The following is a 16821-nucleotide window of genomic DNA, read 5'->3' on the forward strand; positions in this document are numbered from 1 at the left end:
GAATGTCTGGAACTGAACTTCTGAACTCTGGAGCACAAGCTTGCTGGCTGGGCAGCCCCAGGCTAAACCAAAGTGGCCTGTCCTGAATCCACCAGCTAACAGAGAGCCACCATGGACAGGCACTGGTTGGGAAGCTGGTCTGGTATTGTGCTTCTGCACCCAGGCTGGTTGGATTGGGAGAAGTGGGGCTTGGGGTGCCAGAAGGAAGAGCCAGTTCCAGAAGGAAGAAGGTGAAAGTCTTGGCTGGAGGAAAGATCATGGAAGTTAGAGGAAGGTCCTAGATATCAGAGGGAGATGCGGAGACAAATGCCAGCGGACGCCCGGGGACCCTGGCCCATGTTCCCTGCCACCAGTAACTGGCATGGTGGGAACAGACCCAACTTTCTGCTGGGCCAGGTGCGAGTTCCTGCTGAACGCAGCATGCAAGAGGTGAAGGCCCTAAGCTGCTGGGTCCTTAAATAAACCCAGCCCCCAGATCCCACATGAGTGTCACCTACTCTGTGTCACCCATGACAGTCCAGTGCAGCTGTGGAAGAGCAACTGGGTTGCGGTGTTTGATGGGCATCACAGCTCAGTTCTAGTTTTTAAACTTTTGTATTTAGTGATGTGGCAGGTGAAAAAAGAACTTTTTTTTCTTTAGGATGGATTATGCAGAGGTAGCAGGTGGAATGCTTAGTGTGCTATGTAATTTTAGGTGAAAATTAATTAACATGAATAGACAAGGCACCCCATGGTGTCACTGTTTAGTCAGTTATCTGTGTAGAATCACGCTGTAATAGGAAAAACAATCTTATTTTGGTGTTCTCAAGGCACAGTAAAAATAAGTGAATTAAAATTAGTAACTGATATGTCACCTTTCATAAGTTTTCTTTCAGAAAGGAGATGATTGTTCTATGCCATGTGTTCTACTGCCATAAGTAAAGGAAAATGGAGAAGAAAAAAAAAAAGACTAGCAAAATCAAAGGAAAAAAATCCAAACAAATGTTATCATTATTTTCTAGTGCAGCTACTGCCAAATCCTGCTTGGAAAAACAGCATCTGAAACTATTCATCCATGCTTTTGATGATAGCATTTATCAATTTGTAAATATTGAGGAAATCTGGCTCTGCAACATGATTAAAATTACCTGGATGGAAGCGAGAGCAGTTCAAGGCATTTTAAAGGCTCACATTCTGATACTGTGTGACAATGTGATGGCTATGTGCAACATTTTGAGCCTCTAAATTGCTGTAATAAGTGTCTTAAAGAGAGAAACAGGAAACAGCTAAATAAAAATGTAAGACTAGGATTGCGTTCTCCATGGGAATCCCATTCACAACTCCTTGATAAATACAGCGACTGGGACAGATAGAGCAAGGAAGCCTGTTAATAAGTTAAACTCGTTAAGATGTGGTTGATCAGAAAGTATAAAAGAATGATCTCAGTGTGACTAACCTTAAATATGATCAAAGTTAAAATCTCTTGGTGGTTTCATGCAGATGAGTATTTGATGGGAGCACTAGTTGCAAGAAAATGTATTTTAAGGCACAATGCACAGGCTTGGTTCTGATATCTGAAATTTTAAGAAATCTTTATTCTCCAGCTTTGCTGTTAAACTATATGCAAGAGTTGATGTTCAAGAAGGCATACTCATAGAAATTCATGCAGTCTAGGTAGTTGGCTATTGTGTTTACCTGTGCAGTATCAGCAGCATGTGGGAGCAAGCGTGCTGCTCAGTCTGGAACACTGCTTTGGGTTGTTTGGCACGTGCTGAAAATGACATTATGGGCATTTGGAAGACAGATGATTTGGGGAGAGACAGTGAGAGTATCAGTGACTTTATTCACTATTGTTTCAGCTAGATTCGTCTCCTCTTTAATTTCTGAGTTGCAGAGCTAGTGCCAGTAGCCAGAACCAAGCCTCCCACCCACACATTCAGCCAGAATTTTAATGATGCTCACAGTAATCCCTGCCTTAGTATGTCTCTTCTCCTTTTCAACAGAAAGTGTCAAAGTGAAGTTCTCAGATGTATACATACCTAGCTCAGAGCTGTTGGGGAGTTTTCTCTTAAGGCATGTTTTTGAAGAGTTTCTGAGGCATTTTGTTTCTTTTTTAATTTATTTTTTTGTTAATCTGAAAAGTTCTAAAATTAGGATAAAGCTTTGCCATAATCAGTTATTTTTTTCAGTAACTTGTAGGGAAATCAGTTGACATCAGAGTTGGTTTCTATGACAAGTTAGACCATTACTTTACTTTCAGAGGCTCCAGACGGTTCTGATCCCTTTGGTGCTGTGAAGCGTGGCTGGAAAGTGCTGCACCTTCTGCTATTACATGATATCTGTTAAGGGCCAAAGGCAGAAATAAAACATGGCACAGGAGCAGGCTGCTAATGGGGAGGTGATATGACTGTAATAGACTTTGCTCTTCCTTCTCCATCCTTGGATAATTCCACATTTTTTTTTCTGTGCTAATATTGCTCTAGAAGGTTGTAGATTTTTTCCTTCATCATATCAGGTTTCATCTGCAAGAGTTTTTCAGTATATTTAGCTTTGAGATATACAGTCTTTACTATAGAGCATGTGTAGTTTGCTGAACAACCTGATTACTTGGACACAACTTTAAGCATGTTCATTGGTCTTTGTGGAGTCTGTTCTCCACAATGCCAAAACTGGCATTTCGGGCTGGGTTCTCACTTGCATAAATTAGTGTTGGAAAATAAGTACCAAGCACCTTGCTTCAGTGATCTTTCTAACTCATAAATAATTCCCTAGATTATACATAGGACACTTGAATGTGATGCTTTTTTTTTTTCTTTTTGAAAATTCTGATGCTGTATTTTAATTACTGCGTTTATTCAGTTTTTCTTGCAGCTGTGTTTCTGGACCCTGTGACCATGTGAGAGACTGAAAGCTACTGGAGTGTAAAAGAACTTGGCTGCTCTTGTTCCAAAAAAGAGCACTGCTACTTGAGCTAAGTTGTTTCTGATAGCACTCTGTTAGGTCTGTTTCTGGAATTTTCAAAATTTCTTTTCTTTCCATGAAAAGCAGATATATGGCGTCACCAATCTGCAACGGAATAACACATTGTTATAAGAACATGTGAGTGTAGTCACATATTATTGATTTCTTTTAGAAATCTAATTTTGATTTCTAGTACTGTTTTCAGGGGTAAATATTTGTTTCAAAAATATTTCCTGGATTTCATCAGTTTCCTATAACTAAAAGTGCTACATAGAATTACTACAAGTGATGTAGGTGAGAGGTGCTGACTTATTTTAGTTTTCTCATTGACAGGTACTTTTGTATACAGATAATGCAGTGGAATGCCCAAACCGAGTTTTCCTTAGGCATGGGAGTCTTTCATGGAAGGGACGGGGGAGAGAAAACGTTTTAACAGATAGAAAAGTGGGATAGCTCTGCCTCCCAAAACTAGTAAGGCAGCATCCAGGATGTTTGTAGCACCTGAAATAGCATTAATTCTTCTTTTTGTTTTTCCTTGACTCTATTCGAAGCTGATGGCGTCCTTTTAAGTCTGCTGTCACTTCTGCTTCCTCAAACCAGCCATGCGCTTGTCCTTATTTCATGTGTTTGCCCAGCTATTGACTAGGATGAAGAGGACAGGCAGGCAAAAAGAATTGATTTGTAATATTTCAAACCTTTCTTCCAGATGGAGGAGGGACCATTTCAAATTAAAGCAGCTTTTCTTCTGCAGAAAGCAGATATATGCTTGTATCACTTCAAATTTGTATTAGACAATATTTTATCGTTTAGAAGCATCATGTTGTTACAATGAATAATGCAACGTGGGCTGACCTACTTTAATGTTGAAACACTGATTCACCTGTCAACGTTTTGGAGCAAATGGAAGTATTTGTTCTTGTCTTCAAGTGGAAGTACAAAACAAGAGCAGATGTTTGCAGACGTGAGTAAACCTCCGTGGACAAAGATTTGTTTTTACTGTACATTGTAACCTTCTAACTTCATCAGGACCTCTATATACATAATAAGGATAGATCAGAAAGTCATGATCTAAAATTCACTACTGTATTTGGGTATGTCACATTAATAGTTAATACCTACTGCCTGTATTGCAGGAGTGCATTTAATATTATAAAGGTTAAATATTTGGTGTACGTGTATATTGAAACTTCTGCTTATAATAGGCAATAAAGGGATAGAGAGTTCAGCTGCTGAGCTGAAGGGCACATCTTTAAGGATTTTGTAAAGGGAGACAACATGTCCAAGCATTTGTTATGTAGGTGTCTTTTTAGACTACTCAATTTCTCTGTGAAAGAGCTCCCCAAATTTTTATTAGCCATCTGTTTATAGTAGGTGTGTACTTGTTTTTTTCCATTTTACTGCAATTAGTACTCTGGCAGCAAGGACATGTTAAACCCATGGCTTGTCTCCTGAAGGATCTGCTTTCATTGCATATGGTTCTCTGTTAAAATACAGACCAATTGCTCAAGCCACCTTAAGGGGAAAGCATTCAGCATGCTGCTCCAGAAATTAGGCATGCAGGCACATTAACAGTAGCAATAATTGCCTACATTATTTGCTGGCTGGAGCACCAACCGCGTATATAAATTTTCAAATTATTCTGCTGGCTACAACTCGTTGCTAGTGAACATCCACTGCCACCTCCTTTTATAGAAAATGAAATATTCTTTGTAGGTAACTATTTATGTTTACTTTTTACTTGGGGGTTATAATTATTAATAGCAAATGTTTTAATGTTTACTGTGCTGAACTGCATGCCATATGTGTCAGCCTTACCTTTTAACTAACAATGTAATTTGTCCTGTGTAAAAAATGTGGGAAAGGATGAATTGTGCATAGCTTTTTACAGGAAAGGAAAGGTGGAGGAGAGGAATTCGTTTTATTCCTCTGGTGCAAGTTCGAGTCTCAAGACAGAGCGGTTCTAAGAGATGTTTTGGTTCAGTCTGATCATATTAGTTGGTGAAATCACAGCTGGTTTCTGACACGTGTTAAAACCCGTCTTCTGCACTTTCTGTTGCTGCTGTTACCTCTTCTGGGAACCATATTGCCCGTGCTTGGCTGAGAAGGGAGTTCTTTTTCCTCCTCCTCCTCCTCCTGCTGTCGGTCCCTGGCTTGGGTGTCTGTATGTCTGACTAAGGTAGGAAGAGGCATCAGCTCTTGCAGCTGGCTGCTGAGTAGCGTGCCATGCCCTGTGCTGTGCATAGAAGTTAATAGCTACAAATGGGAGGAAAGTACAAGTTGCTCAAAGGCAGCAAGGCAGGTGTGATCTCAAACCATGTACAGGCAGCCTGGGGATTCATGGTGCCTTTTTGAGGCAGAACTATTTTTGAGTTCCTCTTTTCAGTCTTATTCCACCCAACTGAAAGCTGCTCAACTCAGGGCCATGGACAAGGACAGGTTAGCCCTCAGTTCTTGCTTGTTTATTTCCAGAGTTTCTTTAGCTTTTTGGACATTAAAGTGTGTAAAAGAAGCTGGTTCTCCCACAAAGGATGGAAGAAGAAAACTCAGAAGTGATCATTTTTGAAACATTTTCTCTTCAGTTTCAGACCTAGATATTTAGATACTCAAAAAAGCTTTGGGGATTTTCCCATCACTCATCTCAGCTACTTGGCAGCAAGCTAATTATTACCCATCTACAATTCTGTGTAGCTCAAATAATTGTGTTGTCATTTCTGTCCCTGTCCCTTTTTCTTTCTTTCTTACTGACATTTAGACCGTTGCTATTTCTACAGCTTTCATATACTTAAATTGTGGTATCAAGCATGTATTCTGAATTATCTGTCAGAATTAATGAGCGAGTTTACCCACAAGTGTGCCATTTTTCACTGTGTACAAAACAAGCAGGAAGGGCATATTTTAGTCCCTACAGCCTGCTGTAGGTATAACATTATTTTGATGTATGGCACAGTCTCCTTAATAAGATCATTGTGGGAGAATCTTGCATGCGGTAGGTGCGTAATATGCAGATGATATTTCTAGCTGACAGCAGCCATCACACTGATTCATACAACGCTTGTGCCGTAAATTTTTTCTGGGCAGCACACTTCAGCAGTGTCTCTTACGTATCTGAGGATTATCTCATGCACATTCTCGCCTGTATTCAAGCAGTACTGTGGCACAATCTTTTACCCTTTGGAAATGATATTTTAATGCTACAGTTTTCCTGGGTTTTGTGCAATGATAATGAGGAATATGCATCACTTCCTAGAAAAAAAAAGAATGGGCTGGAGGAGACATTGCCAAAAATGAGACGTTAGCAGTCTTGTTCTTCTGAACTCACAGATCTCTTCCTCTTACGTGGTTTAGGTAGGGCCTGGGCTGGACAAATGCGCTGACCTGCTGCCGTTGTGTCCCAAATCGCACTGCAGCCCACAGTTGGCTGTGGCTGGCACGGGATGAGCAGCAAGCGGAGCCTGTTCCTACGTAGTTGGGGGAGCTAAACAGAGAGAAGACTTTAGAAATGCACACCCCAACTTATCGGTAATTGGGTTGCTAAATTGCCTTTACTGCAGGGTACGCTTAGGAGAGCGTACGTGGTGACAGTAGACCTGGGATGGTTTGCTGTACTCAGCCTGTGGTTCCCACCCTCCGCTGTGACGTGGGAACTGTGGTCAGGGCGCTCGGTCTGCCACAGAGGAAAATCAAACAACTTGACTTAAACTAGTGCTCAGTCATCATTTAAGCTATCAGCTGGACTTCCCACTGAAATGGATTAAAGATGTTCATGACTGTAATCCTCACTTAGAGCTTGTTCTGAGAGTGCGATTTATATTATAAGCCAGGACCTGAGTGTTTTAATGTCTGGTTGAAATGCCATGTTCCTAACACTGGCATTGACAGTCCTGCTCAGACGGCTGCGCTCATGAAGCTGTGGTTTAAGGACTGATATGAGTTGCTCCTGTCTGTGGATGCTGTACAGAAGGCAGCTTGTAGAACTGTGATTTTTCACCTAGCACCTTGGTGATAAACTAGCCTTTTTAAGAAATTACAAGTTGAGCATTCGGTAGCTCTTGACACTGTTTTTTAAATACTTGTCCTTGAGCTTGATGGAGCTCAAGCTGCTGACCTAGTGTCACTCTTAGCTAGACCCATTTGAATTTGAATAAGGTCTTCTCCACAATATCATTGCAACGTTTCAGTATTTCACATTGATTTGTGTTTTTCTTTCACTTTTCTTATAGAAGGTGTAATTGAACTGAACTGTGACTTAAACAGGAACAAAAACTAAATCAATTTCTTTTTGCTGAGAAACAAAAACATTTTGGTCATCTTTTGATACATTTTATACAATCAGAGGAACAGCAAAATACAATAATAGAGATTGCTTTGTAATGGCAAGAGCCAGATGTCTGTCTTAGAAAGTCCTGTGAAGTCTATTTCCTTGTGTTTTGGGGGGAATTCCAGCTCATCCCTGTGATGTCATGATGTTCAGACAACGCGAGAACTTGGGATTTTGCTCAGTATTGTTTGTTGTCACTGCCATCTCTAATGATCTTAGATCTTTTTTTAGTTAGGGTTGATAAATGATCAGCCTTTAGTATGAATGTGCAGACTTAAAAAGTAAATGAGTACATGTGCAACTTACGAAATAAAAATCCTTTAGTTTCTGCTATTAGCCGTGTAAGTTTCCATTTCCTGATGTGAGGTGCATACCTGAGATTTGAATGCTACTTTTGTTGGTTTAGCAGGTTTGCACACACGAAGAATACTGTAATTATACAGTAGGAATAATTCCAGTTCAATGAAATTGAGGGTCTTTTAAAGTATATTATATTGTAAGGGTAATGTAACAATATAATAAATAAAATATAATAATAATAATAAATAAATAATAATAATAATAATAAGTAGAGTCCCTTGATTTCTGTCAGGATGCTGTTTCCCCCAGACTCTTCCCCGAGGGATCCCATAGAGCACTTTGTTTCTCAGAAACCCAACTCTGGGATAGTGTTTTCTTTAATAGACTACCCCATTCTTACAGCTTTCTGTGTCTAATGAAATATAACCAAGTACCGAAGCTGATTAAATGGAAAATAGCAGTTTTTGTAATGAGAAAGGAGCATAAAAATGATTTGGGATCATGATACTGATTAGATTTTAGAGGTAAAATCTAACTAATGAGATCTGCCAATTTAATAAGTGATATTTGGATGCAGTTTTAATGAAGACGAGCCCCTTTTTGAGCTAAAGGAATGTTAGGTTAATAGTGGTAATGCTAAGTTATTTTGGGGATTTTGTTTACCTTGGAGACTATATTAGTTACAGTATGGCACCTGCATATTCCTTAGACTAGTTTTACCTTTTCCAGCAATTAAATTATGGCCCCAGGACGCTGAGTCATAAAACATTTACTGACTTCAGAGAGATTAGGAATTTGCCCTGAAGCTTGATATTAATGTGATATGATATTGGGCAGTACATATATATAATGAAGGTAATATGATGAAGGAAGGACTTTGAGAGCTGTTAAACTTCTTTTAACAGCTTCCTTTTTTGACCCAGCAAAACAAAATTAAAACACTCTAAATTGGAGGGGATTTTCCATCTTTTTTTCTTGTTTTTAGTCCTTGCATTTCTGTGTGCTTTATCAAGCATATACATGATTGAACAGTTAGGTTAGCCTGCAACTTGCTCTTTTGGGGGAATTCACTGGTGGATGGCAATTACCAAACTGTTGAACTTGCAGCTCCTGCATGCTGGCTGCACAAGGAGGTGCAGGTTATCAGTCCCCTAGAGAGTCAAGTTTTTTTTCAAAAACTTACATGACTGTCTTCCTATCTGTTTTTCACTGTCATGCCTGTATCTATATTCCTTACACATTGTAAATGAAAAGTGGCTGGTGCAGTAGAGTCCTGAAGATGCGCAAGATCTTTGGCTTGGGCGCAGGTTTGTGTCCGAGGCTGGTGGGATCCGGCAGGTGGTCGTGCCTGGAAGGACATGTTGCAGGTGTCCCACCGGCGGTAAGGGAAGTTGCGCCTTTTCACATTTATGGCGTGTGAGTGGGAATTTTCAGAAGAGTGGACACTAATCTGTGTATCGTTTCCACTTTGATTCTCTCAGTCTGTGGGATCCTCAGGAACGTTCCCAGCTCCTGGCGCTCCTCAAGGATGAAGTGGGTAGGTTCATAGCGTACTAGCACCTCATCGGGTGCCCCGCTGGTTAGCACACCCGTAGGGCTGCTGTGATTTCTACGCAAGGTGCTTCATGTCATAGGGTTGGTAAGGCTGTCGCGTGCCTAGCCTGTGACCCCACTTCATCCTCTACGCTGCGACCTGCAAAATTAAAAAAAAAAGAGGTGGGGGAGGAAGGCAGTTAATGTGCATAATGATGCAGGGGATATCATGACAGTGTCAGTCCCTGAAGTGGTTATACATACAAGCAAGATGACCTGACTGCAGAGGCAGAATTAACCCTCTTTTCAGCAAGGGAAATGAAATACACGGCCGGCCCCTGCGCCGAGGACGGCAATCCTGCTGCAAGTGGCAGCAACTGCTGCTCCCTCCCAGTCGCCCAACTGTTGCCACAGCAACCTGGTCCCTGCTCGCGAGGAGGGGCGAAACGTACGGTGCTCCAAGGGACCTCACGATTTTCAGGATGAAACTGTCAAAAATGATAATAATAAAAAAAACCCTCTACCCCCAAAGATGTTAATCAAACTTCACAGTATATATTGGAAAAGCATGAAGGTTAATCTAAATATAAGGCAACTTAAATAGTAAACTATCAAAAGTATAAATGCAGACTTGCTAGTTTAAAGCTAGACAGTTGAAAGGATTATTATTTACATTGTGGGCTCCAGCTTGAATAGTTTTCCATACTGTGGGTTACCAAAGTGCGTGGGCACACGTCTGGCAGTTCCTGCCTCGGGAATTACCGACCAGGCCTGCGCGGGGCTGGGGCCGGCGTGGGGCTCCCCTCGCCTCCCCTCGCCTCCCCTCGCCTCCCCTCGCCTCCCCTCGCCTCCCCTCGCCTCCCCTCGCCTCCCCTCGCCTCCCCTCGCCTCCCCTCGCCCCTTCGCTGAGGTGAGGCTCCGCGCCGGCGCCGCGGTGCTGCCAGCCAGGCTGTTCCTCTGAAACGTTTAGAAAGATATTGGAGGTCTGGATTAAAAATAAAAAACGAAACTTACTGTGAAGTATTTCCTATAGGAAATAACTTCTTTTCATCATTTTTGGAAAAACTTTCAGCCATTGGGATTCCAGCTTGGTTGTTTTGTTGGTTTGTTTTAATGAAAAGCTAGTTTTTCCCGGAAAGAAAGCCAGTAGTGTCAAACAGAACTGTTTTCTGATGGCTTATAAATCTTTTTTGTAATGAGGTAACATTAAACTCTAAAAATCTGTGACTGGCCTTTTAATGGATACAGAGGATTTCTTCCTGCATAAACATAGCGTGACTTGACCTGGATTGGGCAACTGGGTTTCTTTGCGACGGTTCAGGGCAAGAGCCCTATTTTAACATTGTTTACGGCACGATGAAGGATATACTACCTCCAACCACGGTGGATATATATATATATATATATATATATTTTAATTCTGATGAAAAATCCAAGTATGTTTTGATAAAACTGAACTTTGTCAGACTTGATTGGAAAAGAACTATGGCAAAAAAACTGTTAAAAACTGTAAAATACCTAGAGAGGAGTTGAATAAGGAGAATCCTGGCTAGGTGATTAAACAGCAATGAACTGGATGGGGGGCTGAAAGGTCAACTGCGGAGAGAAATTACGAGCGCCACCAGCTCTTCCATCCCCTATAGTTTGTTCCTCAGATTAAAATGATATGTAGAATATATACATGTAATATGACCTCTACTAAATTGTATTGTAAACATACCTGAGTAAAAATTGGTTGGAGGTAAAACGGAAATGTTTGAAGATTTGGAACAGAAAAAGTTGACAAATAATCTCTAAAATATAGCCAAAAATACAGAATTTGACCTGAAAATTAACTTTCAAATTAGTTAATTTATTCAAATTTTTCCCCAGTATTTCTTAAACAAAATTCTCTTTTAAAGCAAAAATTCAGGAATGTTTGTTATAATTAGTTTAAACAAAGCATTATGGTATTTTTGAAGAGAAACCTTCCACTAAAAAAAAAAAATAAAATAAAAGTAATGTTCACAGATTTCCTTGGCTGGAGCAAAAGCAAGTTTGATTCTGTGTTTTCTGGACCTCTTCCCCCCTAGGGTAGGCGAGGGTGCAAGCAGACCTACTGAAACGCGAGTCAGGTCTGGGTGGCTAAAGGCCGTTGAGGTGCCTGTGTTTTTCAGTCTTTCCTTTTAGCATCCCCAGCAGCATCTGAGGCTCTGTCCTGTGGTCTTGATGGGGAAGAGTCTTCGTACCTGACCCATAGCTTTTTTTATATGGATTTGTGAAAGTGTATCCAGGAAGAAGCAATCTATATTGGGCAGCCACCCAAATGTTATTTCTCTGAATGAAATTTAATTATTGTTCAGTGGCAAGAAGACAAGTATCGCCTGGCAAAACAAGCAGACAATATTTTTGTCTTTGTGGGATTGACTGAAATTCAGGAGAGGAAGAGCCAGTCCATGCACCTGATGTATTCAAGTAGCTGCCAGCAGAGCACATACTGCAACTTCACATCTTAGCAAATGCTTCAGGATTTTTCCTTCATGCCAGATTAGCTTATCTAAGATGACCAATATGTATGGTTCCCAGGATCCTTTTATTGAATTCATTTTCCTTATATATCACTATTTGTTTTCTGATATAGCTGAACATACATGGTATTTTTTCACCAGAAAAGGATGCAGTAATAAGATAATGTAATTGAAATATAGACCTGGCTAATTTTTTTCCTGATCCTTAGCTATGTTGGTAGTCGGATGAAACAATGTATGTTCTATCTGCTTGAAATCAGTGTGAGCGTTAAGACAATTATTCTTTGCAATGTTTTGCAGCTCTCCTAAATATATTTATTTTTCACAGCATGAAAAATACAGTATTCTAATGCATGTGAAAAAAAGGGATGATCTCAAAATTGTACCATGATACAAATGTAAACAAAGCTCCATTTTCTAGGTGGAAGGAAATTGCAGAGTAGCCTGATCTACAATTCATAGACTAGCAGTATGTGTAACTACCTTTAATCATTTCTGAATAGTCTGCAGTCTAGTTAATCTGTGCTGTATAAATGTATTAATGTAACAGAGTCTCTTTCCAGGCAATATCTTGGCTTTCAAAATATGTATAAAATGTTGTACCTAGAGTCAGAGTCCAAATCTGTTAATTAAGGAACACAGTCCAAGTTCTGAAGTAGTAGAGAGGGACTTAAACATTGCAGTTGCATGGGTGCAAATCACATGGAGTTATAGTGAATTTACCCTGCTAGAACAGAAAAGATTTTTGTCCTTGATATTTTCTCTGTGGAAGAAGGTTTCTGTTATAGAATCATTCTTTATAGTGCCCTGCTTTTATGTGTTGGTTCTCTACCCTTACTAAATATGTTTTATATTTCACTGTGTTATTAGAAAGCAAGTATTTTTATTATGAAAGGCAATCCAGAGGTGGAAGTTACTGCTGAAGCTGGAGGGTCACAGATATCCTTAATGCTCTGATTAAACAATGTTGTTTAATCTTAAAGTTGTTATATTAGAAGTGTGACTTGCATTTACTTTTAAAACGACTGCTTTGAGCAGATCGGCCCTGTTGTATGTTAGCTTTGTTGCAAGCTGAACTGTATTTTTCAGATCTGAATAAAAGTGTCTTCATCTACCTTCTTTCCAGCACCACGGCTCTGTCACACTCTTCAGCTGACCATGCAGGAGATGAGAGGCTTCCTAGAGTCTCCAGAAAGGAAAGAAGTTTGGAGCTAATAATTAGGTAAGTTTAAAAAAAGTTGCTTCAGCAACGTTTTGCTATAAATGCCCTTATTGCAACTATGGTATCAGATTGAAGCCTCGGAAAAATGTAGGTAGTAACTAATAAAAACAACAGTCAATTATTAGAAATAAGCATTTCATAAATATTTCATTTCTTGAGGGCTGATTTGTGTAGAACTTAAAATTTCCTTCATTTATCTAAATAATGATTAATATGCAGATTATGTGTATGCACACATTATTAAGAGCAAAGACTGTCTGTTCCAAATTTTGTTCTGAATAAGCTGGATTGGACTTGCAGATCAATAGGTAAGTTTCTCTGCCTATTCCTGAAGTAATACAGCAATTTAACCGAAGATTCACAGAAACATTTCTTTGCAAATGCTATTTAGAAAAGCCTGTTCAAGATTCATTGCTGATGAAGTATACCTATTTTAATTATATTTTAAATTCCAAATATCTTTTTTGCAACAATGAAGGTACCGTATGGTGATTGCATTTTCTGTCCCAAGGTTAACCAGATCTACAGCTGATGCTTCTTCTGTCAGCTTTAGTACTAGCATTTGCACATCTAGGCATTGCCTGCTGCTCCTTGGGAGAGAATTCTGCGCATGTAAATGTTCTTCTGTCCTTTCTGTCTCTCTGCGCCTGCAGTCCCTTTTGGACTGTAGACAGCCCTCTACCATGGGAATCATTGTTTGCGCTTGGCGAAGGGACTGCTATTCCCATTGTACAAGAAAAACATGCATACTGAAAACGTATATATGCTACTTTCCAGCCCTGAGAATTTCATCAGTGCCACAGAGTACTGGATGAGTTGTTATTATGATTGAATTTCTTTGCAAGTTGACCTCATACTACAGCCAAAGTTCTAGATCTCTTGCCAATTCTCAGAGCTGATTTTTGGGTAACAGGTGTATTTTGGAGTCATCACCATATCTAGTCTGTGAAAAATAGTCTGTGGAAGTGTTTCATTTAAAATTTGTGATTTTTACCAAATATGATATGATATTTGATATGATATGATTTTTACCAAAAGAATTCATATAATGAAATAGATGAACAAATGAAACTAGTATTGCAAAGAATTATCTTTTTCACCTCTAGATTTAGCTCCTAAAAGTGAAGGGGTTTGTTTCATAGGAGAATCATAATTCCCATCATTTCTGTAACTTCTTCCGGAGTTCATATGTGGTTAGTATAACAGACCTCAAATTACAGGGAATGGTTCATTCAAAACCCTTAATTTATGGTAAAATTGCAAACAACCCTGCTCCATATTGACTACAATGTTGTTGTTTTTCTCTGCAGAGTTCACCTTTCCCTTCTTTTGCTTTATCTTCTACACTGTTATTGCCCCAAGTAAATTTACAAGGGTGGATGTTTCAGGGATGGAGTGAAGGGAGTTAAAGGGTCTCTTGATTCACTGGCTAATCAGTGATGTCTTAAGCCATATGTGCTTCCACGTAACTCTCAATTATGGCTCACTGGTCCTTTCCCATTCACATCAAGGCTGTGCTGCTCCTATGGTTTTCATTACATGCTGTTGTTTCATGTTTCAAATGTATATTAATGCAGGCTGATACGTGAGCACACTACACATACCCAACAAAGAGTGGGACATCAGCAACATAAAGAAAAATACGTTGTCGTTCCTTCAAAACCAATTCTGAATTATGCTACTTGAATAACTTCTTCACTTAATTTCCTGTTTCCCTTTCATCATTAATGTTGAGAAATACTAGCTGTTTTTCTTCCATTTTCCATATCCTTTCCTATCGCTTAATGAGAAGAGGCTTTTTAATATGAAATTCATTTTCTGAGCCTTGTTGCCCAAAGTAGCACAAGAAGTGGAGGTCCTGAGAAAGAGATCAGTTTTAAACTGTGGATGGTTTCTCTCATCTTCTTGTAGCAACGTTTGCTTTGGCAGCCCTATTTAGTAAGCTCATGACTGTCTCAATAAAGTAGTGCATGGAGGCAGCAAGAGGGAGAGAAGCGTGCATGTGCATCAGTTTCAGAGAACTAAGTCCAGATTTCACACGATGCACGCGCAAAGCCGTTGCTCTAGTGTTGACTACATAGCATGCAGGCTTTGTCCTCGTCAAATGTTTTACTGGTTTTTTTGATTCCTTCTCTCTCCAATTTCCACTTCCTGTTGAGTAGCATGCTAATGGGGTAAGCTCTGTTGGGAAAAGACTGGCTTTATTTAGAAAAACGGTGGCATGTGTGCACAGAACGTGTGTCAACCGGCAAGGTAAACTGTGAAGAGGAATAAAGGCTTCCAGTTACCACAGTGAGCCTCAGTGGCAAGTATAAATATAGGGCCTGGAAAAGAGCCTAATAGAAGAGGAGGTAAGATGTGAAATAACAGAGGACAGCATTAAACACTGAGGTGATAAATACAACAGCTACTCTACTCCTAAGGCCAGGATAGAAAAACTTAAAAATCAGTATGATTCAGTGGAGATATGTATATGTTGTGATAGGTTTATCTAAGCAGCACTGTTGAGCAGTATTTTTATGTGCAATTTTATCTAAGATGTCTGCTGATCCTTTGCAGTAAAACCAGTAGACATAAAGAGGCTGGTCTCTGTTCTGTACATACGCTGAGTAACCTAGGCTCAAACATACCGTCCAATTAACTTGAACATAAATGTTACCTGCACTTCTAGTTTATAGCCATATTGGAAATACAACAGACAGGAGGGATCAGTCACGGTGTTGTTTTTCCTGTGATCAATAGAAGACCTCTATGACAATAAGCTGGGAAATGGTTTTCTAGAACAGCTTATATGTCTGAAGAGTGAAATAAGTCCCTTCATGTGGCACTGCTGCCAAACAGAAGGGGTAATTCAGCCATTATTTTCCCTGTAGAGAGCAGAAAGTTGCAGCCTTCTGATCTGACCCTCGCTGCTGTTTACTTCCTCGTGAGATTCCTGTGAGTAGGCTGTGCTTTGATATAATGCACACAATAGGCGGTTATAAATTTCCTTGACAGGGATTGTCTCTGGTTTATTTAGTGAATAGCGTTATTGAGATCCCAGTCCTGACGGAGCTCTTTGGCTGGAGCTCTTATGTCTGTTTATTATAAACAATGAATGCTAAAGTAACAGTGTCATAAAAGAATCATACGCATCCCAAATTGGGCAGATAGAGTAATCTGAGTAATATCTTTAAAATTTCTTAAGAGAAAGCAAACCTGCTATTTTCATGTGATATTACATTGGGGTCTACATTAGACCTACTGGTTACATTTCAGGGCAGACGTATACAGAAACAATACATTTTTTAACGTCAGAAAAAAAACAGACTTTTTTTCTGCAAATCAGGTTTTCAAAATATCAAATTATGCTTTAGGCCAATCTATGGAACATCTAATCTATCAGCAGATGCAATTTTAACAGTAGGATTGTACCATGCTATTCAAGAGACTGGAAAATTTAGGAAATTGCAGAATAATAACTACTACTGTAATTATAACAGCAGGGCTTTAAAAAAAATTCTAATCATCTGAGAAATAGGTGCACCTGGAGCTTTACTTGCTGAATAAAATTTTCTCTCTTTATTTTCAGTTTTCAGTTTTCTGCAGCATTATATATTTTTAATTAACTGTATGAATTGTGGTGATTTTCCCTGGAATTCAAGCAGCAAAGGTCACATATAATTGTACTGATGACTTTGCTCTCTCAAGAGGTGTTTATAACGTAGAAATGAAGCTTTCTTTTTTAAATTGAGGCTGATATTTATTTGGTAAAGCAAAACTGATTGACTGATAGGTGCGTTAAGCTAAAAGTCCTTCATGCCCTTTCACATTTTCAGTGAGTGCTATAGTTATTAGGAAAAGAATAATGAGATTAAGACCATGTTAAATTGTTAACAAGGCCTGGAAAACAGGGCTTTAGGATAAGATTTCATTCCACACATTTTCCGACCCCCAACTTAATTTTCCTTCTTTCTTCAGTAGGGAAATGTCATTAACCAGACACCTAAATTATGAAGCAC

The 16821-nt window shown here is 39.5% G+C and overlaps 1 protein-coding gene across 2 annotated transcripts in view; it reads left to right on the top strand.

Annotated features, from left to right (window-relative positions):
• Window positions 1-12258: 12258 nt before the first annotated feature.
• Window positions 12259-16821, top strand: part of TENM1 (teneurin transmembrane protein 1) — a 748569-nt gene continuing 744006 nt past the window's right edge. The window contains exons 1-2 of one of the 2 annotated variants that reach the window (XM_064518178.1): window positions 12259-12373; window positions 12725-12820. The gene's annotated coding sequence lies outside the window, so the exon portion shown is untranslated. Of the gene's footprint in view, window positions 12374-12410; window positions 12531-12724; window positions 12821-16821 lie in introns of those variants that run through there. The other variant, XM_064518175.1, reaches the window with a different exon arrangement.

Source organism: Dromaius novaehollandiae, chromosome 11, assembly GCF_036370855.1.
Source record: "Dromaius novaehollandiae isolate bDroNov1 chromosome 11, bDroNov1.hap1, whole genome shotgun sequence".
Classification (NCBI taxonomy): Eukaryota; Metazoa; Chordata; class Aves; order Casuariiformes; family Dromaiidae; genus Dromaius; species Dromaius novaehollandiae.